Raw genomic sequence first — 26,801 nt, forward strand, 5'->3', positions numbered from 1 at the left:
ACTATTTCTAAATATAAAGAAAACCACTAGTTCCAACTTCTGATATCCTTTACTGTTGTTCTCATTTCCACTGTTGGGTTCTATTACCATCATTTGCCAATGCCTCACAGATTTCTCAATTTAACCTCATTATGGTTTACTATGCTCCTATGTTAGCAATGGTTACAACAACAGCTAGTCAGTCAAATTTAACTTTATTTGGTTTATCACAACCATAAAGTATACATATACAATAGCAATCAAGTATAAAAAATAAAACTCATATTCTTAAAATATTTATATTTCTAAAAAACGCTTACTTTCCAGACCCCTGTCTTAAACTCATTCAACTTTTAAGAGTAGAGTCTCTACTAGGGTCATGAATTTTACACCGCGGCATATAAAAATGTTCGAAGCAGCACCCATCCAGCTTGTGACTGCCTGCAGATGCGAATTTGTAGGGAGTTTAGAACTGATTTCAACAAAGTTCTTCTTTCCTCTTTTACTGTCTCGCACATGCACATTAGATGGTACAGATTTTCTGTGTGGTACCCACATAGTCGGCATGACGTTTCTTGCTGTTTATTTTTCCACGTCGGAATCAAGTCTTTTGAGCAATGATCGCCCAATCCGAATGCCATAAATTTTATTTTTAGAGATAACCGGAAGTGTGCTTCAAGATAAGGTTGCGGTTTTAATCTTTTATATGAATTTATTACGGTCCTTGCATGACGGCGTTTGGCCAAACTCCTTTTATCTTCTACCAAGGATAGGGCCTTTGCATTCAGTTGGCAAATTTTGTTAAATGATGCTCGTTCCAAGTGGCTGTTCCAAATCTCCTCGGTGTTTAGAGTTTCCAGGGCTGTTCGCAAGTAGTCACCCCAAGAGTTTGGATCCTGTTGGTCATATTGTTTCTTAATTTCCAGCCAACATATGTTATTTAGTAATCCTGTTTCTGGCAGCTCAAGACGATGGTCAAGACAAGAGGGTCAAGACAGGAAGACTGTAAATAGGGCAACAGTAATGGGGTCTAGAGGACAGCAAGTCCTACAAGAGGGTCATGGCAACACAGCAGGGTAGAGTAGGGGGAAAGCCCAGAAGAAGAGTCCCGACAACATGGGAAAGTGGAGAATGGAGGAGAAACCCCTAAAGATGATCAAGGCAATGTGATAGCAAGGAGGGAAAGTCCAGGAGCTGGGCTAAGGCATTGTGCTAGACTGGACTGAGGCCCATTAAAATGACCAAAGCAATTGTGCACAGGGGAAGCGCCAAAAGGATCAAGGCAATGAGTACAATTCAGGAGGAGGCGAAATGTAGCTCAAGTCAATGAAGTAGAATAGAGTGAAGATTAAGGAAGATGTTATTCATTTGCTACAGTCCATCCAGACTCTTTGTCTTACCTTCGATAACTCTCTTTCTGGGGAATACTTTATCATACCACAGATTCCTCAGGTTGTGAATATCCCCAGGCACCAGACTGGATATGGAAAATTCAAAGCAGTGCTCTTGCACACTAGCAGGTGGAGCTGTACGACTCTGCATGGATGCCATTTTGCTACGGAATGGAGCTGTATATAAGCGCAGCCCAGGTTTGTAAACGTCAGTTTCTTTCATGAACTGTTCTGCACCCTGAGACGCAAAGGCTTTCAGCAGATTGAACAAACCAGTGTGTAGTTTCCTAGATTGCAATCTTTTAGATACAAGAGCCCATGCCACACAATGGGGAGGTGGGATTTAGGTGAAAACTCTACGGTTAAATAGAGCATCCACCACAAATAGCGTTACTAAAGGTAACTTCTTCTTCTGATGGATAATTCTAAGGTTAAGTCTGGATCTCCTACTGACATCTCTCCTCCGAAGGTCTTGAAAGAAGTATGTACTTGGTTGCCTGAGCAGATACTGTCTTTTCTTAACTATTCTGTCAACATAGGGGGGGTTCCTCGAACCTTTAAGAAAGCGATTATTGCTCCAATTATAAAGAAAGCTGGGGCTGACCCCACAGATATGAAAAACGTCCGGCCAATTTCTCTTTTACCCTTTTTGCCGAACTACTCTGGCCCATATAGCACGTCATCTATGTCTATATAGCAAAAACTCAGGCTTCTTGGACCCTGCACAAGCAGGATTTCAACCAGCACACTCTACTGAAGCAGTAATCATGTCGGTCATTGACGACATGCAAAAAGAGGTAGATAGCGGCAACACCCAGGTACTGCTGTTATTGGACCTGTCTGCAGCCTTCGATACAGTCGACAATAGTATTTTGTCCGACCGGATCAGGGACGGAAGGTTTCCGGGGTTCTGCACTGAACTGGCTTCTATCCTTTTTGGGGACAGATCTCAATCAGTCAGGCTACCTCCATATTCGTCCAAAGAGGTGCAATTGAACTGCGGAGTTCCTCAAGGTTCCTCGCTGCCTCCTTATCTTTTTAACATCTATATCTGCCCTTTTATTGATGCCTTCAAACATAAAGAAATTAACATCTTCAACTATATAGATGACATGAAACTATTATTTACGATTAATGATTGCCCTTCATCTCGCCACTTGTTTCAGGATACTATGCGGTTCATTCAAGACTGGATGAACAGCAATCATCTGAAACTGAATCCCTGTAAGACTGTGATAATTCTTCCAAAAAGTAAGGTAAATTATTGGTATCCTTTGTTCTGGCCTAATGAGATGGGTTCTCCCTATACACCCAAAAAAGCTATAAAAAGCTTGGGTGTCATAATAGATGCTGAACTTTCTTTTAAGCAGCATGTAGGAGCTGTGACCTCTTCTTGCTTTAGCCAGCTACGTCGCATAAAAAAGATTAAAAAACTCCTCCCTAAGGAGGCTCTGATCCAAGTAATCATAGCTCTAGACAAGTTTAGATTAGACTATGGTAACAAAATTTACTTGGGCCACACTAAATTTCACCAGTGCAGGCTCCCGCTTATTGAAAATCAGGTGGTTTGGCTGATTTATACCCTTCCCAAACGTTGCCACATCTCCCAGGCAAGGATGGATCTTCATAGGCTCCCAGTAGTACAGAGATCAATGTATAAAGCATATTGTATGATCTTTAAGTCCCTGTACCTGAGCAACCCCCCTTTGAGAAGTCTAGATCATTAAATACTGTCCAATCAGAGTTTTAAGATCTAGTAACTCGCACCTCTTGACAATTCCGCCTCGGAATAAACAAAGGATCGGCAGGCGTAGGTTTGCCATCATTGCCCCTCGTATATGGAATAGCCTGTCTTTGGAACTAAGGGCTTCGGTAGACTATGCCACATTCAGGAAACTACTGAAAATACTGCTTTTTTTTACAGGCCTACTGCTAAAGAGGGTTGAAGTTGACAAGTTATCTAGCACCATTAAACCGTTTGGTGGATGTGCGTTCTTTAAATTGACCGCAACATAACATAACTGTAACAGCAGATTACTCACCTTGTGAATAAGCCTCAGGCGCAAGACCAGATGAAAATCCAAAGAAGTGCTACTGTGTGCCAGCAGGTGACACTGTGCAACTCTCCCTGGACAAGATTCCACAATAGAAGTGAGAAAAAAAAGTTGCATATAAAAGCCATCCATGCACGTTGATGTCAGTTTCTTTCATGAACTCTTCCGTGCCCTCAGACTAAGGGTGGGCGTAAAATCCGTTTCGCGGGCGAATTTGCGGATTTTCTGCGATTTCGCGATCCGCGAATCTCGCGGTAAAATCCGCGAATCAGCGGGGACGAATTTTCAGCCAAGCAAGGGTTACAGCAGCAGGTGCAAAAGTTGAACCTAATTTCTTTGTAACCTTTTACAAAAGGGTTACAAACAAATTAACTTCAACTTAGACACCTGCTGCTAATTGCTTCCTGGCGCCTCGTTGCCTACTTGCAACTATTCTCTGACCCTGCTCTGACCCTTGAAGCAGGGTCAGAGAATAGTTACAAGTAGGCAACGAGGCACCTGTCCAAGGAATTAAACCTCATCAGGAAGCACTTACAGATATAAAAAACAGGAAGAAGGGAGAGGATGGCAAATACACTAAAAGAGACCTTAACAGCACAATTTTCATATGTATTTTGCTAAAAATAAAAAGCTGTATGTTCTGTAGGGGCAACTCAGGAATCTGGCCCTTCAGAGATCCGGCCTCTCTTTCTTTCTCTCGTTCTCTCTCTCCCTCTCTCTTTCCCTCTCTTTCTCTCTATCTATCTATCTATCTATCTATCTATCTATCTATCTATCTATCTATCTATCTATCTCTCTCTCCCTCTCCCATAGACGACTGCTTGGGTAACTTCGCTATGCAAGCGGCTCACGAAGACGCAAAAAGCCCCGCGAACATGCAAAAAAACCCGCGAACACGCAAAAAACCCTGCGAACACGCAAAAAAAACAAAAATCCGCAAATTCGCACAAATTCGCGAATTTTGCGGCTCGCGAATTTGCAAATCCGCAAATTCGCGGATCGCGAATTCGCAAAATTCGCCCATGCTTACCTCAGACGCGGTGCCCATTATCAGACTGAATGCACCAGTGTGCAGATTCCTACAATGGGCTCTTTTAAATAAAAGAGCACATAGCAGAGACCGGATGGTGGGAGTGTGGTGAGGATTTTGAGATTAGGTAGAGTATCCACCAGGAAGAGCATTACCGAAGGCAAGTAACTTGTTCTTCTGATGGATAATTCTAACAGCATATTCCTCACTGTGTTAATACATACCGAAAGCAAGCAGAACCTCCTAGGTGGTAGGTCTGTAGAATGGCTCAAACAAAATCAAGCATGGAAAATGCCTATGTCCACGTCCTGACTGCTGAGACAGTCTATTGTAATCATGTATACTGTTGCCCTTGTGGCTGCTTGATACTTTCCTCATTTTTTGAGGGATGAGGCTGAGCAAAGAAGGTCAGCAGAGTGATAGCTTGTCTGACATGAAAAGGCATCACCACCTTCAGAACGCAGCTCGAGTCATCAGAGGCTGGACCCAAAGGTCCAGAAGTTCACTCACTCAGCATGTGGATGTTTTGGCCACCTGAAAGACCATTTTTAGGGTGAGCAGGCACAATGAACAACTATGAATTAGTTCAAAAGCGGTAAACATCAGAAAGATGATGCCTTAATTCAAGTCCCACTGCAGCATTAAAAAGGGGTTTGGTGGAAACATATTCTGAAACCCTTCTATAAAACACATCACAACCAGTGATTTGAACAAGGACCTTTGGGTCAGCAAATGCACAAAGACTGAAAATGCTGACAGGTAACATTTAACTGTGCCAACACCAAAGGCTTGCTGGGCCGAAAATGAAGCAAACACATTCTACAGTTTCAATTGCAACAAGTCTAACTGCTGGTACCAGACCATACCACAAACTTGACCCAGCGCCCTGCCTATACAGATTTCATGGAACAGTGCCTTGCCGCCAGGATGACATCAAAGACCTTGGGAGGGAGATCAAAATAACTTAGCTGCCACCACTCAATCACCAAGCAGAGAGGGGCAAACTAGGCAGGCTTGGGTGTAAGACCCTGTCATGCTGCTGTAACAGTAGATCCTCCCGTAGCAGAAGCTTAATAGAAGGGCAGATGCTAAGCCCCAGATGTTCTGGATACCACACTCTCCTGGCCCAATCTGGTGCCGTTCTGATGACTTGGGCCAAATCGTTTCGGATCTTCTTCAAACTCAGGGCAGAAAAGGTAGTGGTGTGAAGGCATACAGGAGTCCCAATCTCTCATCTATAGGGAATGCATCCCCACGAGAGAGCTTTCTGGGGAACTCCAGCATGCAAAAATGCTGACATTGCATGTTCTCGGAGGTGGCGAACAGATCTAGCCAGTGTTCTCCCCACTGTTGGGAGATGCTCCATGCCTCCTACAGATATAATTGCCATTTGTGCTCTACTAGGCATCTCCTACTGAGTGTGTCCGTCATGGCATTTTAAGAGTCAACCACGTGGTGCACCACCAGGTATAAGAGCCTTCTGGCACAGGACTCTGAACGCCACCCTGCTCTGCTTGTTACAATTCCAAATGGTGGTGGTATTGTGTGGAAGAGACTGTACCCACCTCCCTTTGCTGGTGGGCAGGAAGGCCTTCAACGTGAAGCGAATCATCTGCAACTTCAGGAAGTTAATGTGGAGGTGAGTTGCTGCTGGAGACATTAAAGCTCAGATCTCAATCTTCCCCAAATTACCCCCTCTGCTCAGTAGTGACACATTCGTCATCACTGTCAACTGAGTGGGGCAGGGAGAGAGGTCTGACACTGGTCTAATTGCAGCCAAGCAGCCATTACTGCTGATCATTTTCAGTCTCTTCCAACAGCTAGATGGAATCTGACAGGTTCCCTTGCTGCTGGGCTCAATTAATTGTCAGGCCCCACTGTAAAGCTCGGAAGTGCTATGCAGCATGATCGGCAGGCAGGATGCAGGAGGCTAGTGGGCAATGAAGCCTCAGAGCCATCCTCATTGAGACCCAGGTTCTAGGCTGAAGCATTGGGATCACAGCCCGAATATCCTGGATTTGTTGTTCAGGAGGAAAGGCTCAAAAGTGTACCACATCCAGTATACTCTTATGAAGGGGAGCCTCAGTGAAGGAGTCAGGTGTGACTTCCAAATGTTAACTGAGTTTCCCAGAGATGTCAAGAGGTTTGCTATTGTCTAAAGGTGGTCCGCGACTGAAGTGTGGTGAGCTCGCCTTTAACAGTCAATCTTTGAGTAAGGGAAGACTGGTACTCCCTTCCCTCCTGATGGGCAGCAACAGAGCCATCAGTGTGTGAACACCTCAGGGGCCCTGCTGAGGCCGAAAGGGACCATGACAAACTGAAAGTGCTTGTGGCCCACCTTAAATCGCATGGAGCCCATGTGGGCCTGCATGACAGGCATGTGGAAATAGGTGCCCTGTAGGCCCAATCCCATCATCCTCTCTCTGTGATCCAGTGTAGGTAGAACCTGGGCCATCATGAGCATTTTGAATTCTTCTTTGTGCAGGAAGACATTTAGAAGGCGAACATCCAAAAAAGAGTGGACACCTGTTTCTTTCTTTAGCACAAGGAAATATCTGGACTAATACCCAGTGCCCACTTCTGAGGCTGATTTTGTCTCTATGGCTCCTTTGTCCAAAAAAGTCTGCACTTCTTGGTTTAAGATGGACAGGTGGTCCCCCAAAAGGCGCGTCCATGAAGTTGGCAGCTGTGGTTTGCCAACTATGCAGGAAGTGCCTGATCGTGAATCCCATTGGATGGCTGCGTGTCGCAAAGGGCATGCTAAAGAGACTTTGTGGTCGTTGTCAGAGGATCAGAAGATTAGGAGGAATGATTTTGCTGACTGGATGGCTATTGTTTGCCGGACTCACAGCCTTGACCTCAAAGGGCTGGTAAGCCTGTTGTGTGGGCAGTGGGGGCTAGCGCTGTTGTTATGTCAGGCCCAAAAGGCCAACAGAATGAGCCGTAGCTCTGCTTTATTTCAAAGGTTCCATGGCTGAGATTGCCTTTTTTGTCAAAGAGGCAGGAGCAGAGAAAAGGCTTGTCCATTAATGATGCATGGACAATCCTGGAGAAGCCTGTGGAACTCAACTATGAGTGGCATTGAAGTTCTATGTTAGTTCCTGTAACCCTAGCAAGACAGTCTGAGGTGTCTAGTGCTGGGCTGATGAGGAATTTGGCTGTATGCCAACCATCTGAATGGTTTAGGCTAGTGAAAGTTGCAGATCTTCTGCCACTCAGATAAGATCTCACCCGTCATGTCTTAAAGTACATGGGTAAAACACCCCAGTAAACAGCACATATATACTGCTCTCAGGGTAAGACTACCCAAAGAAGATATGCTTGTCAAAAATGTTGGCTCCCTGTCACAGGGTAATTGGAAAGACATTAGGGTATAGTTTACTTTTTGACACCTGTACCACCAAGCTGTCCTGTGTTGGATTCTGAGTCAAAAAACCTATGTTGCCTGTAGCAGATGCATTACTATGGCGACTTGTCGTTGACTGAGGGGCCACAGCATGGTTTAGCCGAAGTGCTAAATTAAAAGGGCAAAATAGGTTTAGTTGTTGACTGGCCAAGCTGGATGACCTCTGTGAGAACATTAATTTTGACCTCTATAGTTGGGAGGTAATGGTCAAGGACCTCCGCAATTGTTCTAATTACTGTGGCAAAGGAAGAGTTCTCATATGTTGATAGTCCAGGGAGATAAACCAACCTAGGTCCTGATTCTCTAACTACAATTTTTAGTAATTTTTGTACTAATCACAAAACATACTAATAAATGTACTAAAAAGTGTACGCTTGCCTGTACTTATATGTGCAGAGTTCTCTGCTTCGACTGAAGAGTCTCTAAACATGTAAGTATAGATATTAGTAATATATATGAATTGGACATGGAAGTGGGTGGGAAAAGGGGCAGAAATACTACTAAAGGGTATTGGGTTAGGGAGGAGTAACTGGTGTTTTGGGAGAGACAGTAGTCAAAAAACAGGGGGAGAAGGAGGATGAACAAAGCTAGGTCGGCCTCCAGTTACATATATCAAAAGATCAGTAACCCATAGTGATGGGTCCAGAGACCTAGTTTGTATGTATGGTTACTGCATGAATTATGTCAGTGTTTACCAAAAAAAGAAAGAAAAATGTCTTTCTAGAGTCCCCTCACTCACCGGGGTTTCCCCACGGTGACATGCTTCATCATTGGGGCCATCCCAGTTCTCTACAAAAAGGGGCGTGCTGCGACTAGCGAACTACGCAGGAGCACTATATTTGTGAAAGGCTATGTGTGGTGTAAAGTGTTGTGATGGTGGAGTGGATGTGTGATTAAAAATACCGTGCTAGTGGGCCTCAACAATTTATTCTGCTCCTAGTTTGGTATATTAAAATGGGGTAACACAGTTATTTAACCTTTAATTGGGCTAAATCAGTGTTTGACGGTCGACATGTTTCAAGCTCCCCAAGCTTTTCATCAGGACCATACAGGGTTATTGATGCTGATGTCCTGGTGTTAAATTAATGTTTTACTGTGGTGGAAAGTAAGTTTGCAATTAATCATCACAAGATACCATGTAAATAGTTTGAATTTTTAAAGCCAAGGTATTGTAGGGTTATTTGGGCATTCCCCTATATGTTTGGAAAGATGTGCAGCATAGCCTCATGCAAAGCTTTGAATTGCTGTGAGGTCGCAAATGGGCTCGGGAAAGAAGAGTACATTGAAACCAGAAATGGAATTTGTTCCTCAGTGGAATGGGAGCAAAACCGAGATCCATGTTGAGTCCCTTGGGCCGTCTACAAAGGATGGAGGTAATGGGCTGAATCCTGCTTGGACTTCTTGTGCTTCTTCTTTAACATACCCAAAGACTTAGGTTGCGAGGAAGATCAGTCTCTGGGATGACCTCGGGAGTGAGAGCAAGACAGGGTCCACTTTTTCAATTTCGACTTCGAGCGGGACCTGGACGAAGCCAAGTAGAGCTTCGCCTCACAATCTCGGCTAGCTGTGCGGTTTACATGAGCACAGTTGTCGCAGTTTACAAACACATGCACATTTATACAAAACCTATGTTAGCTGTTTATAGAGACAGGGATACCCAGTTCTTACTTTAAAGCCGAGCAAACAATCTCTTACAGTTGGAAACGAGGCAGCATCTGTGAGGCCTGCACAAATAACATGACTACATTTGTCCTTCACTGGGCACCAAAACACCCAATTTTAGCACCTGACCCATAGAGGATAGCGTTGCAGAGCAGTCTGAGGCTTACTCAGGAGAGGTGATGTGGGCTAGTAATCGCCATTTGCAAGTGCGCAGAAATAACACTCAATAATTGATTGTCCAGTCTGTACTTAGCTTTATAAAAGTAAGAGTACATTTATTAAACGCACACAATAGTCAATACTATGCACCACTTTACAAATAAACATAAGCTGTTGGAATTACTTTGTGACATTTGATAACATCTCCACCCCTCCCGCAGGGTGGTGGGGACTGGTACCACCACTCCCATGTATGCACATCATCTTTCCCCCAATGCAATTAGTTGAACATAACCTGGAGCGAGGGCCCTGTGCACTGGCACTATCCCAGTGGTGCCCCCCATTACCTCAACAAGCATTAAACAGGGGTACACCTGCCTTGGTGACACATGACCCTGACTGAGCATCTCCCACTGACCATAAAGTATGCACCTCTACATCTTAAGCGCTAACAGTCTGGGTTCTTCACCTAAGTGCAGCAGCAAGAATACATGTTTACGCACACTTTAGAATGACAGTACTCATAACATTTGGATATCATTTAAAATGCATTGCATTTACAGCCCCTAAAGGCATCACAGATGATCACAGGATTCAGTATATACAGTCAGACACCCTAGCAGGAGTGTCTAGCCACTTAAATCTTGCTTATGACATCACCTTACAAACTGTGAAATTCAGTCCTTCCAAAAGAAATAACTATGAGTAAATGCCTTTCAATGTAATTACACCATTTCACCTCCAGTGGATGCCCTTCTCAAGACATCTCCAACTCAGCTCTTCAATCTTTAATGCACTTCTCAATGCACTTCCAGCTGTAGAACAAAAAGTTCCAGCCTAGGAGGTGATGCAATTTTCGCTAAGCGTTGAGGGGTTATTCCTTTTAAAATCTCAAGAAACTTAGGGTGGAACTTATCTTTGTGCTGGGGACGAGACTGCGCTTCTCCAGCAGCTTCCACAGCCCCTTTTCACACTCAAGGATGACCCCTCTTCTCTAGGGCCCACCAAAATGCCAAAAACAATCCATTCCCCATGCCTTGCAAGGCATTATGGGGCGCTTCAAGATCCTGCTGCTGAATAACAGATGAGCGGCTCTCCCGCTGTGCCGGGGAGAGCCCCACTGGCTCTTCGCTGCTTTCTGGGGCCTCGGTGGGGGGCTGATCCCACCCAGACCCCCAGGTGAGCGCAGACGGCTCTGGGAACCCACCCCCAGCCGCTCCTCCTCTTTTCCAGGGCCAGGTCCCACCCGGGCCTCTCGTACAGCTGAATGTCTTCCTCGGGGCCTCTGGTCCCAGCCATGACACCCGCAAGTCTTCCTCATTGGAGGGCAGCCCGGGAAGCCTACCCACGGCTGCCCCCACCGGCTCCCCGCGCGGCCAGCACTCTCCTGTACTGCTGCGGGAGCTGGCAGTCCTCTTCTGGTCTGCCCACTCCGGCGGGCAGACGTGAGTCAGCTTCCCCACTTCCGCGGGTCTTCAGGGGAGTGCGACGGCACTTCGGGGTAGGGGGATGGGGTCCCAGGCCCCTCCTCCTCTGCAGGGGGTCACGCGACGGCGCGCCCCATCGCCATTTTCATCGGGGCCACGGTGCGCTCCTGGCACCCCGTGGGGGCATTTTCATGGCGAGCGCGACGCCGCTCCCCGGCCTCCGTCTTTGGTGGGGGCCAGGGTGGGCTCCTGGACCCCCTGCAGGGCACCTTCATGGGGAGCGCAACGGCGCTCCCCTGCTTTACTTCTCCTTGGGGGCAGGCCCAGGGACCTGACCTACCCCGGGGGCATCTTTGAGACCTGCGGTGGAGCCCCACGCCCTTCGTCATCGGTCTTCTTAGGGGTTAAAGGGCCCCTACCTTCTGGGGGCCTTATCTCAGCCCCTGGGGGTCCGATCTGCCCCATTTTCACGTCTTCTTGTTCCTGGTGGTGCCCCCCAGCCACTGGGAGCACTCTCCTTCGCCCTCCGGATCTCCAAGAGGGGGCATTCTGCAAGGAGCGGTCTTCACTAGCTCCCTGCGCCTCTCTTCTCCCTGCGCAGAGGCCCCTGCTTCTGCACACCGGTCCTGGGCTCTTCTTCTGGAGCTGTTAGGGGCCTTGGGGGCAGTCTGGGGGTTCCGCCTTCCAACTGCCTATTGCCAGGCTCCAGCACCTTCCGCCTCAGCAGACCACACCCCAGAGAGACCTTCTCTTCCTGTGCAAGTACTTTTTAAAAGTTGAGTAGGGTGCTGGCAGGAAGTCTCTTTGTGTCCTATCAAACAGCGACACATCACTTCCATGCCCCTGCTCCCTCCTTCTTGTCCAGTCTCTGGGTTGTTCAAAATGGAGTCATCCAGTGTCTCTGGCCACATGGCTCCCCTTCCCCCAGTGCTGCCTTCACCATGGTTCAAGATGGTGCCTGGCACCCAGCAACAGCGGTTGATGGATTGGCTTGTAGCTCCACCTATCTCCCTTCCTTGGAGGGAAGATCTTCGCTCAGGGAAGAAAGGGCATAAATCTAACTTGCCAGGGCCAGACCCCAGCCAGGGACTCAGAGAAATATGACATTTCTGGACGACCCAAAAGCAGTACAAATATGGCTTTGAACTCTGCAGAATACTTCTTTTCACATCCGCTACACTGGACTTTCATGCGTGTCTGGAATCTGTAGGCCTTGTGGAAGTCATTCTAGCCAGGCCCCCCCCTCCATAAGGGAATAATGAATTGAAAAACACAGTAAAACACACTGACTTTCCCTGGCATGTTTCCTTCCAGTGCATAAAGCCTATTCCATGTCACCACACACTTCTGCATAAATCCTGCCACACCATTCAATTTGTACCTCCTGGAGTGTGCACGCTAGGAATCTTCCCTGCGCAGCCCCTACCCGTGTGCACACGCATGTACACATGTGTCTGCATGTAAACAGCCTGGTGCCCCATACTCCAGCTGCTGCGCAGCGGCCTAGTCAAGCCAGGGGGACACCAGTAAAATCTCCATGAAGTCTCCTTCATTATGAGTTCACTGTAGGTGAGTCCCAGATTATGAGGCTCCCCCACAGTAAAAGCTCAACAATTAGGTGCTCAAAAGTGAAAAATACGGGCAGCCCCTAGTGTCAGAACCACCTTCTAACACTTACTATTAAGACTTGCTAAGCATAGCACGGTACTCAATATCTGCCACCAGCACCTCTTGGCATAAATCCCTTTCTCACAGATTACCATTATTCAAAGCAATTGGGGCATAAATGGTTGTGCCAAAACAATGACTATTTGGTGCATAGAATTTGTACTGCTTTTTAGTGAAGAAGAACGATTTGTACAAGAGTGAGCTGAGTGATAGGAACTTTAAGGGAGACACAGGCTATGAGACTTATGTAGGGAAATTAATGATGCTCACTCAGGCGGTAAAACCAAGCAACCTTAAGGTTAAGAAGAGCAACAGTGGGGAATAGAGACATTCACTGAAAAGTGCAGCAGCAAATATATCTTTTCTATCCTCATCTCAAAGCACACTGAAACCTGCAGCCTTTCAAGGACCAAGTCTATCCAAGTTCCAAGATACAAACATAGGCTGTGAATCTGCACATTTTCAGCTGTGAACTTGCTCCTGGAAAAGCTCAGCCTCTTCACTCGACATCATGTGGATAGATAACCGAGGGATGGCGCACAAAAAGCTGAAGAAAACGGCTCTGTTTCACAGATGCACTTACCAGAGAAGTTGGACACTCTTCAGGAGTAACTTAATCTAGCATTCTTTACCTAAGAGCACCTAGCCAGGAAAAACTTGGCAGCGCCATTGTTATCATACCTCTGCAGAAGCGATGCTGTGACGTGATTCTGAAATGATAAACACTGTTTCTAAATCAGTTTGTCTTAACCAAAGCTGTATTTCCATTTTTGCTGATGCAGACGTTTTTACTCACGCTGCATTGTAGAATCACAGCAGACCATAGCAGGCTGATCTGTGCAGGGCTTTGCAATCAAGTCTCCCAGTACACCCTATGAGCTAGCCAGTCCATCCCACAACATTCAACTGGACCAACATGCTTTTGTTTGGAAGCAACAAAAAATGGGAGCTGGCTCCTTTCTTAATCACCTACTTAGCTTTACCTGTGGTAGATAAAGCTTTGAAACAAAGTGAAGTTCATGAGTCACATATTTGCCAGAGTACAGTGCCCATTCACAATGAAAAATGCAAATTATGCGGCCTAATGTACACTGTGGACATCTGTAGTGAATTGGTCCCTCATTGCCCAATGGAGACGGCACATTACAAGTAATCAGAGAGGGAGAGGGCAGATGACAACATATTTTACTTACCATAATAGTGCAGCGCCTTCTCTCATCTGAATATAAACTTAGAATGTTAGTTCAAAATATAGATGTAGATATGGGTCATGTATCCAACACCACAGTATTGCTTTTGTTGTCTATTGTGGGATATCAGTAGGGTTATGTGTCTCTGTTTTATCATTTCCATTTGCTTGCTTACATAGCTCTTAAAGAGCCCAAACTATAGTCAGTAGGACATACTAATATAAACGTAAATGTCTTTCTTTAATTTCACAATAGCACAGTGCGGGGAATTATTCTCATTCAAAGTGCACACAATTAAAATTAATAAAGCTGTTTGCCTAGGATCACACAATGTGATTGAGAGATGATTACACATGGCGAGACCCCATCTACCACTATGACTGTCTACAGATACTTTACATTTATCAATTAGATATGAAGTCTGCTGTGATTTGGTTTGGGATGGCATGCCACGTCTGGCAGCGAAGCATTTTTAGATTGGAACGGAGCTCAGCCGAAGCGCAAGGATACCCTCTCGGGTAATTAGCGCGCTATACATTTCAAAATAACATAACAAGTAATTCCTCTAGCGCCAAGCAGTTCCAAACAAATGTAATAGGAGCTATCAACACTCCCCTCCTTAGGGCAACAGTAATCCGACTCCTCATCTGGGTCCTGATTGTGTATTTGAAATACCTCCACCATTATTCTGAAGAACATCTGTTTTCAATAAATCGTCATGAAAACACTCAGTGAGCCCCGTCCCGCAAAGGTCAGACCTGAGGCCAGTGCAGCTACTGTATGCTATTGGGAGCTTAAGAACCGGAAGCTTCATGTGGTGACATCTGACCTCGCTCCCAGGTGCTTTTGTCCTTAGCAGCCATCGGATATGGTATCCTGTTTGTCTTTCCTGCACCTTCAAATGGAGGTTAATCCTACTGTAGAAGGGTTTTGTGATGGAAAATAAAGTGCGCCTTGGAACTATAACATGTGTCCTGCTCTTTCAGAGCAATCGATGAGCAGGGCACGGCGTCTGCTTCTTTATGAGGGTAAATATTTGCAACACCAACGAAAGAATCCTTGAAGCTGCTGAAACTAACAACATAATATCCTTGCTGCGTCTGTTGCAGAATCTCTGCTAGTCATTGCGCACACAAAGCATTGTACGTGATGCAGTGTCATTTTACCAAAGAGAGTAGTGTAGCTTGACACATTCAAAAGTAATTGTAAGAGCTGTTTAATTTAAACATTATCATTTTACCGAGTACTTGCAGATATTTCCGGGGGCTCAAGGACAAACTGAAATGATGGATTGGCATCCTCATGCCACTGTCGGACTGGCATCCTGAGAGTTAAAAAAAAGAAACGGAAAGAATAGAACTACCACTACAGCTTGCACAGGGTTCATCGCTCTGGAGCTGCATGAATGAGGAAAGTGTCTTGCCTTAGCAGCGGAGCCTCTGGCGGCAATTCTGAGGTAACATGGTGCGACTGGGGCATCCCCTCAGGAGATAGTACTCATGCAGTATCCCTGTATGCTGATGACATACTGATATATCTTAAAGATGTGCGTGCGCTTGAAGAAGCGGGCTTTAGAACCCAGCGGCGCCAGGGGCACGCCCAAAGTCTTCGAGTTCACCTGTCTTAGAATACAGAGACACGGGATACTTCTCGGTGACGTCAATGATCAAATTTATTGGCTGCAACCAGGAACAGAAGTCTACTAAGTACGACACGAGTAGGTTCGCTAGAGACTGCTCAATTTTCGTATTGCGAGACATCTTCTTTTATGCTAAAAATCACATTCCTGACAAACACCAATTATTTACAAACTATCCAATCATAGGTGACATTGCAAAAGGTATCGCATAACGACAAACCCACTTTTCAGTTGTCCAGCCCACCATCAATTACACGGGAAAGCCCAACATTCTTGTTCGGACAGGCCGGACAAACCCATAATAAAAGGACCACAACCCAAATCATAAATAAGCCATAAAAGAAGGAACAGAAACAGATGTGAAGCAAGATAGAAGGGTGTGTGCGTGTACCATAAACTCAGCAATGTCCTGCTCTATCTTGACCAGCTGCCGGACAAGGAACTGGCTCAGCAAGGTTAGCTTCGGGCAACGGAGTCAGTTCGCTCAGGTCATCTAAAAGTCAGCTAAAGGTGTACGTGTCCCAAAGACTCGTTCGGCCGTAGTCATCGGCCTATGTGAGGGCAACCACAAAATGGCTGCCGTACACAAAATGGAACCCGAAGGTTCAGAACGAAATCTCTGAATACGTAGTGAATCCACCAATCGAACATGACGAAAACACTCGTACTTGCCGCACTCGTCATTTGCGGTACACTACTACCAAAATCGTAACAATACCATAACCTTTATGAAACGGGTTCAGAATCACAGAACCGCAGACTCTCCTTTTGCCCTTACATAGGCAATAACCTAAACTCACGTCAGTCTGAATCCAGGTCTATATTCATCAGATCTTCCAGATGTTGCTGTAGCATCATCTTATTACTTAGTAGCTCTCTCTGGACAGGTCTCCTCGCACACGAAGTAGCACAAAGGCCACATATAGCAGGAGCACACTGTACGCAAAGACAGAACAGGAAAAGAATAGCTAAAACCATCCCAATGATCATCAGAATCTTCCATCCCCAAGTGGATAACAATCCTCAAAACCATCCCATTAACGACCAATCTCCTTCGTCCACATGTATAGACTCGGAGATCTTATGTCGCTTGGAAATGGCCTGGTACACTGTCGGAGCGTTGTCTGGAATGAAAACGCAGCAGCTCGATTGAATCAATTTACATACCCCTCCTCTATCTGCAAGTATGACGTCTAACGGAACTCTTTTTTGCAGCGTCATAAGGCGATCCGATTGGAGCTCAGCAGTCAAATTACTAAGGGCACCGGCAGTCTCACCTATGGTGGACTCAACCACTCTCGTCAATTGTCGTATGTTCCTGCTGTTGACCATAGGTCTCCAAAATGGCAGAAAACCCTTCAAAAAATCTCCCAATTCCTGTCCTGCTGTATCTTCCTTACTGAAGACACCTCTTACAACTCTCGTTCTATGGTAATCTGCCGCAGCAGTATACGTAGAAGGCAACAGGAACGAGACATAACATGTACCCGAAAAATCAGGAGGTAACCATGTGTATGCTCTATCGTAACAGACAAAATAGGTACCCTTAGCTGCTAAAAACGATGGGGAAGTCTGGGACGCAAAAACATACGTCTCAGTACAGATACTCTTCCCTAACTGAGCTCTCGGATTCTTGCCATTACCTTGCAGGCAAAAATGACCACGATGGGGTACAATCCAAATCGGAGAAGATCTTTCTGCTTGCTGGTTTCCACTCCGACTAACACCATATCCAGTCACGTTCCATCCAATATACGCTAGTGTCTCATCTTTTGGGATAGTCTCATAGGAGTTAATTCCTCTAATCATGTCTACTATTCCCTTAACTAGAGCACTATTCTTCGAATTGTCTTTCACAGAACGCAGGGGGTAAACTTCACGAGCATAGATGAACATAGTTCTGTATGCCCACACAGAACCATTATAGCTGAATGGCAGGACCAGGTAAGGAATACTTTTATCAGTAGTGTGAGGCATAAGGCCACACACCCAACAATTAGTCCTGTTCACTACTAGCTGATGTTGGTGCAAAAGTTTAACAAAAGAGTTATTAGCAAATTCTAATCTTCTAATGGACTCATGTTCAGGCAAAGGGTGAAAAGAATGCGAAGAAACTGTAGGAAAAGGTATGGGTTGTGTGGTGGGTGCAAACGTCACTTGAAAAGAGAAAATAACATATCCCACCAAAAACATCGACATGCTAAGTAGCATTAAAAGACATATTATCAGAAAACATTTTCTACTCATTATTTTACATATTTTTGTCTTAAAGTTCATTTCTTCAACAGTTCTCTCCATCTCGAAAAACTCCATCCTCTAACCGTGCTGTTCGCGGCAGTTGGTTCTCTTCGCTCAAGTGTACCTCTGAATGTTCCAGGGAATGCCCTAGAACAAACCAGAACTGTCGACCTTGTGTCTTCCAGCCGCACACTCTGAGTCTTTATACCGCGACCCTACAGCTGAACCCGGATGGCGGTTCGAAAAACAAAAATCAATCAAAACAGTTTCTCAGATGAGAGAGCGTAGTTTCAAAAATAGCAGGAAAAGATATCAATTTATTTGTCCAAAGACTCTCGGTCGTAAATTATAGCGGCCTTTACCAGGCAATGTCTGTTCACGAAACAATAGTTCAGGTTCAGTGGTGTCCAGTCGAACTGATGGAGGCACAGCTTCTTCCATAATGTCGTTGTTCTCACGCTCAGAACTTGTCCCAATTAAACGTGCATCGCTGAATGGCACAAAACGTGGCACGGTCTCAGTCTCTGAATCGGGAATACCTTCCTGGACCCACCGCTCGTACGGCAGAGGCAAAGGGGCCCTCTTACAATGTACACCGTGGATCCAGTTCTTTTTACTGTGCACGCTCACTGCAGTACGTGTTGACAACAAAACTTGAAATGGGCCGGTCCAGCGGGTATGTAACTGTTACCACGCAATTTTAAGCACGCAGTACCGTTACCACGGATCTATTACCACGCAGGACCCATTACCACGGATACCTTTACCACGCATTATTCTACAACGCAGGTACTATTACAACGCATACCATTACATCGTAAGTTTAGGTAAGTTTATAGGTAAGTTTATCTTTTTTAAATAACATTTATTAGGGGTATTGGGTTTGGGTTTTGGGGTACAGGGGTATTTTTAGGTTTCAGGGCTGGGTTTGGGTTTTGGGGTACAGGGGTCTTTTTAGGTTTTAGGGCTGGGTTTGGGTTTTGGGGTACAGGGGTATTTTTAGGTTTTAGGGCTGGGTTTTGGGGTAAAGGGGTATTTTTAGGTTTTAGGGCTGGGTTTGGGTTTTGGGGTACAGGGGTATTTTTAGGTTTAGGGCTGGGTTTGGGGTACAGGGGTATTTTTAGGTTTTAGGGCTGGGTATGGGTTTTGGGGTACAGGGGTATTTTTAGGTTTTAGGGCTGGGTTTGGGGTTTGGGGTACAGGGGTATTTTTAGGTTTTAGGGCTGGGTATGGGTTTTGGGGTACAGGGGTATTTTTAGGTTTTAGGGCTGGGTATGGGTTTTGGGGTACAGGGGTATTTTTAGGTTTTAGGGCTGGGTTTGGGTTTTGGGGTACAGGGGTATTTTTAGGTTTTAGGGCTGGGTATGGGTTTTGGGGTACAGGGGTATTTTTAGGTTTTAGGGCTGGGTTTGGGTTTTGGGGTACAGGGGTATTTTTAGGTTTTAGGGCTGGGTATGGGTTTTGGGGTACAGGGGTATTTTTAGGTTTTAGGGCAGGGTATGGGTTTTGGGGTACAGGGGTATTTTTAGGTTTTAGGACTGGGTTTGGGTTTTGGGGTACAGTGGTATTTTTAGGTTTTAGGGCTGGGTATGGGTTTTGGGGTACAGGGGTATTTTTAGGTTTAAGGGCTGGGTATGGGTTTTGGGGTAAAGGGGTATTTTTAATATATATTTACAAATTTTACAATTAAAATTAATGTCATTAATATAATTATTTAATGATTAAATAATGAATAATTAAATTAAATATTAAAAAAATAATTATTTAAAATATAATAATGAATAATTAAATTAAATATTACAAAAATAATTTTTTAAAATATATTTATACTTACCTATACTTACGTTGTAATGGTATGCGTTGTAATAGTATGTGCGTTGTAGTGTATTGCGTTGTAAGGGTATCTGTTGTAACATGGCCTGCGTTGTAAAAAATCCGTGGTAATGGTATGCGTGCTAAAAGTATGCGTGGTAACGTCATATATCCGGTCCAGCGGGGCTGATCGTTCTTTGTCCGCTGAAAATTCCGAAGTAGGACCCACGAGCCAGGATCGATGGCATGTCCTGGATCTTCAGATGCTTGTGGCAATGTTTCATGAACCTGTTGGTGTAAGACACGCAATTTAGCCGTCAAATCATACAGATAGTCAAGCAGTACAGGATGTTCAATCTCGCTAAACTTTGTCGGCCTCGGCACTCCTCATATATATGCCAGGCGACCAAAAATGATCTCATAAGGACTAAGTCCCACTCGAGAATGTACTGTCGTCCTAGTTGACAAAAGTGCCAACGGCAAAGCATCGGCCATTGGAGACCAGAGCTCGCCTGAATCTTGGCTAACTTCAGCTTCAAAGTGCCATTATAGCATTCTACCAAGTCTGCAGATTGGGGGTGATTTGCAGCGTGGAACTTCCGTCTGATGCCCAAACCTTCACATACTTTCTTCATCACTTGACCCACAAATTCACTCCCGTTATCACTCCAGACCATTCTCGGCAAACCATACCTAGGGAAGAATTCCTTAACTAGAGCTTTAGCTGTGGACAAGGCACTATTATCTTTCAGGGGATATGCTTCTACCCATCTCGAAAAGGCACAAACAACCACAAGGACGTACTTCAGGTTGTTACATCTCTCCATATGAATGAAATCTAATTGCAAAACCTCAAACGGATACGTCGGAGGCGCAAAATGACCAGCTGGAGTTGGAGTTCCCTTGCCAGGATTATACATCAAACAAACCATACAATTCTTGACCAAGTTCTCTGTACACTTAAGAATTCCAGCATTCTGCCATACTGGAGCCAACAACTTACAAATCCCTTTCGCACTAATGTGAGCCAATCCATGTGCCATTGTAACCACTGCAAGCACATACGCATCAGGTAACAACCATCGCTGATGCTCTGACAACTCAATCCAACAGCCAGTCGAATCCAATTTACCCATACTCTCTCTCCATACACTCAATTCTTTCTCTGTAGCTTCAGCCTGAATTAATTTCACACTCTCTATCGTATCTTCACACATGCCTCTATCGGAACCCATCTTGCTGGACCCGCAACATACATTCGACTCATCACATATTTCGCCGTCTCTTTCGCAACTTCATCCGCAAACGCATTACCACGACCAACGTCATCGGTAACCTTCTTATGTGCACTGCATTTCACGATCGCAACTTGCAACAGCAAAGTAAGCGACTCAAGAAGTTCATTCACCAACTGACCATGCTGGATTTTCGTTCCATGAGACGTGAGGAACCCACATTCCTTCCACAAGCGACCAAAACTCTGAGCCACATCAAACGCATACTGGCTATCAGTATACACAGTCGCTCGTTTTCCTTTTGACAACACACACGCTCTTGTCAATGCAATCAACTCTGCTGCTTGAGCTGATTTGTGTGGAATACGTGCAGCTTCAACAATCGTATGCAAAGTCGTAACAGCATATGCCGCAGTCGTATCACCATTCGGAAGCTTAAAGCAAGAACCATCTACACACTTTGCAAGAGGAGCATCTCTAAGGTCTATTCTAACCTTCGTTTCCTTCTCTGTCCTAAGAAAGCAATCATGCTGTTCAAAAACATCCGTCTCTACTGAAATCGGCAACAACGTAGCTGGATTCAACGTGTTGCATCTTTTTATATGAACATGACTCGCCAAAAGTGTCAACTCGTAACCTGACAATCGAGCACTAGTTAAGTGCTGTATCTTAGTCCTGTTTAACAAGGTATCCACTGAATGTGGAACCATCACAATCAACGTGTTATCCATCACTAAACCAGCAGACTGTCGAATAGAGACAGCCGCTGCCGCTGTAGCTCTCAAACAACTCGGCAATGATCTAGCTACCGGATCCAAAGTCGACGAAAAATACGCACACAGACGTTGCTTATCGCCGAACTGCTGTGTCAGAACTGACAATGCACATCCCTCTCTCTCGTGAACATAGAGTGTAAAAGGCTTACTGTAGTCGGGAGTACCCTACACATGAGCCGAACTAAACGCATCGCGCAATTCAGAAAAACTCTTCTGGCATTCGTCAAAACATGGAATAGGATTCGGAGTATCCTTAACAGTAAGTGCTAACAAAGGTTTCGCAAGCAGCGAAAAATTCGGAATCCACTGTCTACAGTACGAAGTAATACCCAAGAAAGCACGCACTTCTCTCTGTGTGGTTGACACATTCATTCTCGCAATCGCTTGAATTTGTTCAGAGGTCAATCTTCTTCCCTCCTTCGATAAGAGATGACCTAAGTAGGTCACTTCTTGTCGACAATACTGCAACTTCGAAAGAGACACTTTATGATGAAAGTCAGACAAATGACGCAACAAAGAAAGAGTAGCTTCTTTACAAATCTCCTCATTATCAGGAGCAACTAACAAATCGTCGACATACTGAATAAGAGCAGCACCATCAGGTAAGACAATCGTATCAAGCTGTGTTTTCAAAGCTTGACTATAGATGGATGGACTTTCACAATAGCCTTGAGGAGCGCGTTTGAACCGGAAACTTCGGCCTCCTAAAGAGAAGCCAAAAATATCTCTACTCTCCTCGGCAATCGGGATGCTGAAGAAAGCATTCTTCAGATTAATCACCGAAAACCAGGTAGCAGAAGCAGGAATCATAGTCAGCAAAGCAGTAATATCTGGAACAACAGGAAATTGCGGAACTACAATCTTGTTCACTTCGCGAAGATCGATCACAAACATATACACAGGCGGTTGCGAAGAATCAGTACGTTTTAGAACAGGCAAAAACGGACTATTGCAAACATTACCTCTCGTTTCCTCAATCACACTCTTTCCAATCAGATCATAGATGATCGCTAGAAGTGCTCTTTCACCATCACTAGAAATCCGATAATGAGGAATACGTGGCAATCTAGCATTCGCTTTCAATGTCACAACATATGGTGGAATCTCCAAAAGACCCACATCATTAGGACGAGTAGCCCAAAGAGTAACAGGGAGAGAACACAATTCCACTGGAAGTCAATCTTTTGATAACTACATCGGAGAGATCACTCTCTTACCCAATGTACGCTGTACTCCTGAAGGAGAACAATGTAGTGTTGCATACAATCTTTTCAACAAATCCAATCCCAACAAATTCTCACCACAACCTGTCGTCAGAATGAGGAGTGCTTCAAATTCACAAGGTCCAACAGAAAGAGACAAAGGACTAGAAACCGGATTACGAACTGGGGCGCCAGAAAAACCTACTGAAACATTCGTCAAGCCAGACAAAGGTGCGCCAGGGAGTTTAGAGTGCATGATAGAACTCTTCGCAGCACCAGTATCCAACAGGAAAGGCTCTGACACACCTGATGTAATCACTTCAAAATAAGGTCCACTCTGATCTACTGGAACTGAAACAACTCCCTCTCTTTGTCTATGGCTGTCCTAGCAATCATTACCGTCGATATTCTCACCTTCAACATAGTAGTCGTCAGCCTAGTACTGAGTCGTCCTACCAGACGCATCATTCTGTTGATCAAAACAATTCATCGAACTCTGTGGAGGAAAGGACCGTGCATTCTGGGGGAACACACCACGTCCTCTACCTCTAGGAGCTTGCTGAACACCTCGACCTCTCACACCAGAAGCACCATTTGTACGCTGTAACAGAACCGGACAACTATTCTTGAAATGACCCTCTTCTTTACAATACGCACACTGATTAGGGCCTACAGGGAAACGCTGTTGAGGAGGCTCGAATCTTTGCGAATTTCTCTGAAACTGCTGAGGTTGCTGATATTCACGCTGATTATTACGAGGCGGATACGCTTGCTGCAAAAGAACCTTCGTCTTCAACTCTTTGTCTTTCTGTCCGCTTTCTCTTTCTCATCCTTATCCCTATTTTCATAATATTATACAGTAGCCAATATCTGCGCCGACGAAGAAACAGCCCATGAACTCTCTGAATCCTTCAACTTAGTACACAACTCGGGAAGCAAGTTATGCACAAACTTATCTACGAACAACCGTTGGCCACCTTCCGTACTCATATCTTGACCACTATGGTCTATAAACGTCTCTTCAATCCTAGTGAAGAAATCAGACACACTTTCGTCTTTCTTCTGCTTACATGCAGACAATTTATCCCAATTCACTCGCATAGCAGGCATTAAAGTCTTCATATAAGTAATGATCCTACCAGGGAGTTCTGCAACTAAAGCTTCAGGTTTAGCTCCTCCACCTTGAAGACCATCTGCAGCTGTAATATTATTCCATGTATCACCTAATTCTTGAGCATGATCCACATGACAAATCATTCCCCATAAGGCCTGAGGAACCACATTCCCAAATAACATATCTATATCAGTCAGGTTCATAATACATGAGTCGGCTGTCTGTGATAACTCCTTATAATACCCTGCAGGATTTTTACGAGGGTCAGGTAAAGTCTGCTCAAGAGCCAAAACTTCAGCTCGCTTCCACAGAACATGTACCCAAACATGCTGAAAATGAGCATCCACAGCTGCAATACCAGCCTGAGGATTGGCCTGAACTGCATCTTTCCATACAGGAGGAACCTCTCTCATTGGATACTGTCGCGCTTTTCTCCTAACAGAAGGATCATGCTCAAACAACGGCTGAGAAGGACACTCGCTTCTAAACGAAAGGAACGTCGCAATGCTTTATCGACATCGAGACCCACTATCGTACCTTTCGCAAACTCGGACTGTACACGGAACAACTCCGACGGAGTAAGTCCCAACTCACCATCTTCTCATTCCTCGCGAAGGAAAGTAAACATCATGTCGAAGACATACCTCTGCTTTGGTGCTTCCCATTGACGGAAGACATCCATAACAGACTCTAAATCATATCTCGAAGAATTAGTAACCCACTTACGAGCCATATGATCCAACACTGCCCGCTCTTCGGGACCAGGCATTTGGCTACACAACTGTTTACGTGCTGAAACAGGGGTCATACTCAATGACCCAAAGAAAGGTGACAAAAGACCTGTAACAGTATCAGTCATTCGCTGTCGAACAGAAGGAGAAGCTGTCATAAGAACAGGAGGAAAAACAGGATGAGACAAAGTATACGTAGAAGTAGTATCAGAGGAAGTAGGAAACACAGGAGACAAAGTCGTAGGAATGGGAGACGGAACTGATAGCAAAGTTGGCGGCCCTTGAGAAGGCTGCGCCAAAGGAATAGGAGCCAACTGAAGAGGAGCTGGTGTCTGTGCAATAACAGGAGGCAAAGCAACTGGAGGTTGCGCAACTAAAGGTTGCGGAGGTGCTGTACCACTCTGCGCATAAGGTGGTGGCGAACTTAACAAATGGGACATCAAAGGATTCTTTTCAGGGTCCTTCGTTGCACCTTGCTGAAGAGGTGACAAAGCTGGATAACATTTATCAATAAGTGAGAAAAACAATCCCAGGCATAAACTAAGGAGAATACACAATAGATTAAACAAACAAACTAGTTCAGTGGGAGGAATTTTTATGTGTTTTAATTTGATAAAAAGAGAGATAAAAATTCAACACAGTAATCACAATTGATAAAAAATTGATACAAATGTATTCACAAAACAGATAAAATGCAAATTAAATGGTTTCCAGTCAACGCGTTTCGACATATACAATATGTCTTCTTCAGGACATTAACCATCAAAAAGCTCTATTTATGCAGAAAATATAAGGGGACATAAATCAAGTCTCTTCCTTATTTATCCCAGTAATGGAAAAACGCTCAAAAAGTTCCCTAAAATTAGAATCCACGGGTTCCACAAAATAAAGTCCGGATTGAAAGGTAATGGTAGCGTTGGTATTTTTAAATATATTCGTGCTACCAAAGTAAAATAGATGAGTTCACTTATAAAGACTGACAGCTATTCTCGGGAACACAGCTGCAAGTTACGCTAACCGCTGTGATTGTGTTGTAGGCATTGATGAAAACCCTTTTTAACAGATGCCCAATCCTCCTCACCAGCGGAGTTAAATGGGAAATGGCGCCAGGGTGGAATTCGCTACGTTCAAGAAGCGTGCAAAGGCGTTTAGCCACACAAGAAAGTCCGTGGGCAACAAGGGGGCGAACGCTCCTCCGGGTGTTAGTATTTCAAAATACAATTTTGCGGGAAACTTCTCGATCAAGATAAAGGATTCCGGGTGCGCTGCCGGGTCAGATTGCGGAAGTAGAGAGTTGGTTGCTCTACTTCCGCAATCTGACCCGGCAGAACCCCCGATGCAGCTGGTTTCTCTCAGCGCACCCGGAATCCTTTATCTTGATCGAGAAGTTTCCCGCAAAATTGTATAATAGAGCTTTTTGATGGTTAATGTCCTGAAGAAGACATATTGTATATGTCGAAACGCGTTGACTGGAAACCATTTAATTTGCATTTTATCTGTTTTGTGAATACATTTGTATCAATTTTTTATCAATTGTGATTACTGTGTTGAATTTTTATCTCTCTTTTTATCAAATTAAAACACATAAAAATTCCTCCCACTGAACTAGTTTGTTTGTTTAATCTATTGTGTATTCTCCTTAGTTTATGCCTGGGATTGTTTTTCTCACTTATTGTTTACCCTGTCCCAGGATATTTATCCTTATCAGGGGGTCCTTGTTACCTACAATAACATTTATCAATAGCCATTTTATGTTGCCTGTGCAACTGCTCACTCGCTTGTTCTTCTTCATTATCTTTGAACTGTATAGCAGCCTGCATTATCGATATACCCTTCTCTCTTTTATTTCTCTTCGCTAGTTTAATTTCTCTCTGTTTGGCTTCCTTTGCCAGAGGCGGAAAGAGTCAAACATCGCCGGCCGGTCTTTCTTTTTAAATAGTTTAACTTCCAAGTTATCTAAAATCTCTGTGTCATAACTACCATATTGGGGCCATTTTAGGACACCATCCTTCCTAGTTTAGCAGATCCACACTTCATTATATGTAATGGGGCCCACACCATGTTTCGACTAGAGCTCATAGGTCGGAG

General features: G+C 44.7%; 1 protein-coding gene across 1 annotated transcript in view; it reads right to left on the reverse strand.

Moving 5' to 3' along the window:
- ADAMTS6 (ADAM metallopeptidase with thrombospondin type 1 motif 6) overlaps positions 1-26,801 on the reverse strand; it is a 1,724,075-nt gene that overhangs the window by 557,227 nt on the left and 1,140,047 nt on the right. The gene's annotated exons all lie outside the window — the stretch shown is intronic.

The sequence above is a fragment of the Lissotriton vulgaris genome, chromosome 3_1 (genome assembly GCF_964263255.1).
Source record: "Lissotriton vulgaris chromosome 3_1, aLisVul1.2, whole genome shotgun sequence".
Taxonomy (NCBI): Eukaryota; Metazoa; Chordata; class Amphibia; order Caudata; family Salamandridae; genus Lissotriton; species Lissotriton vulgaris.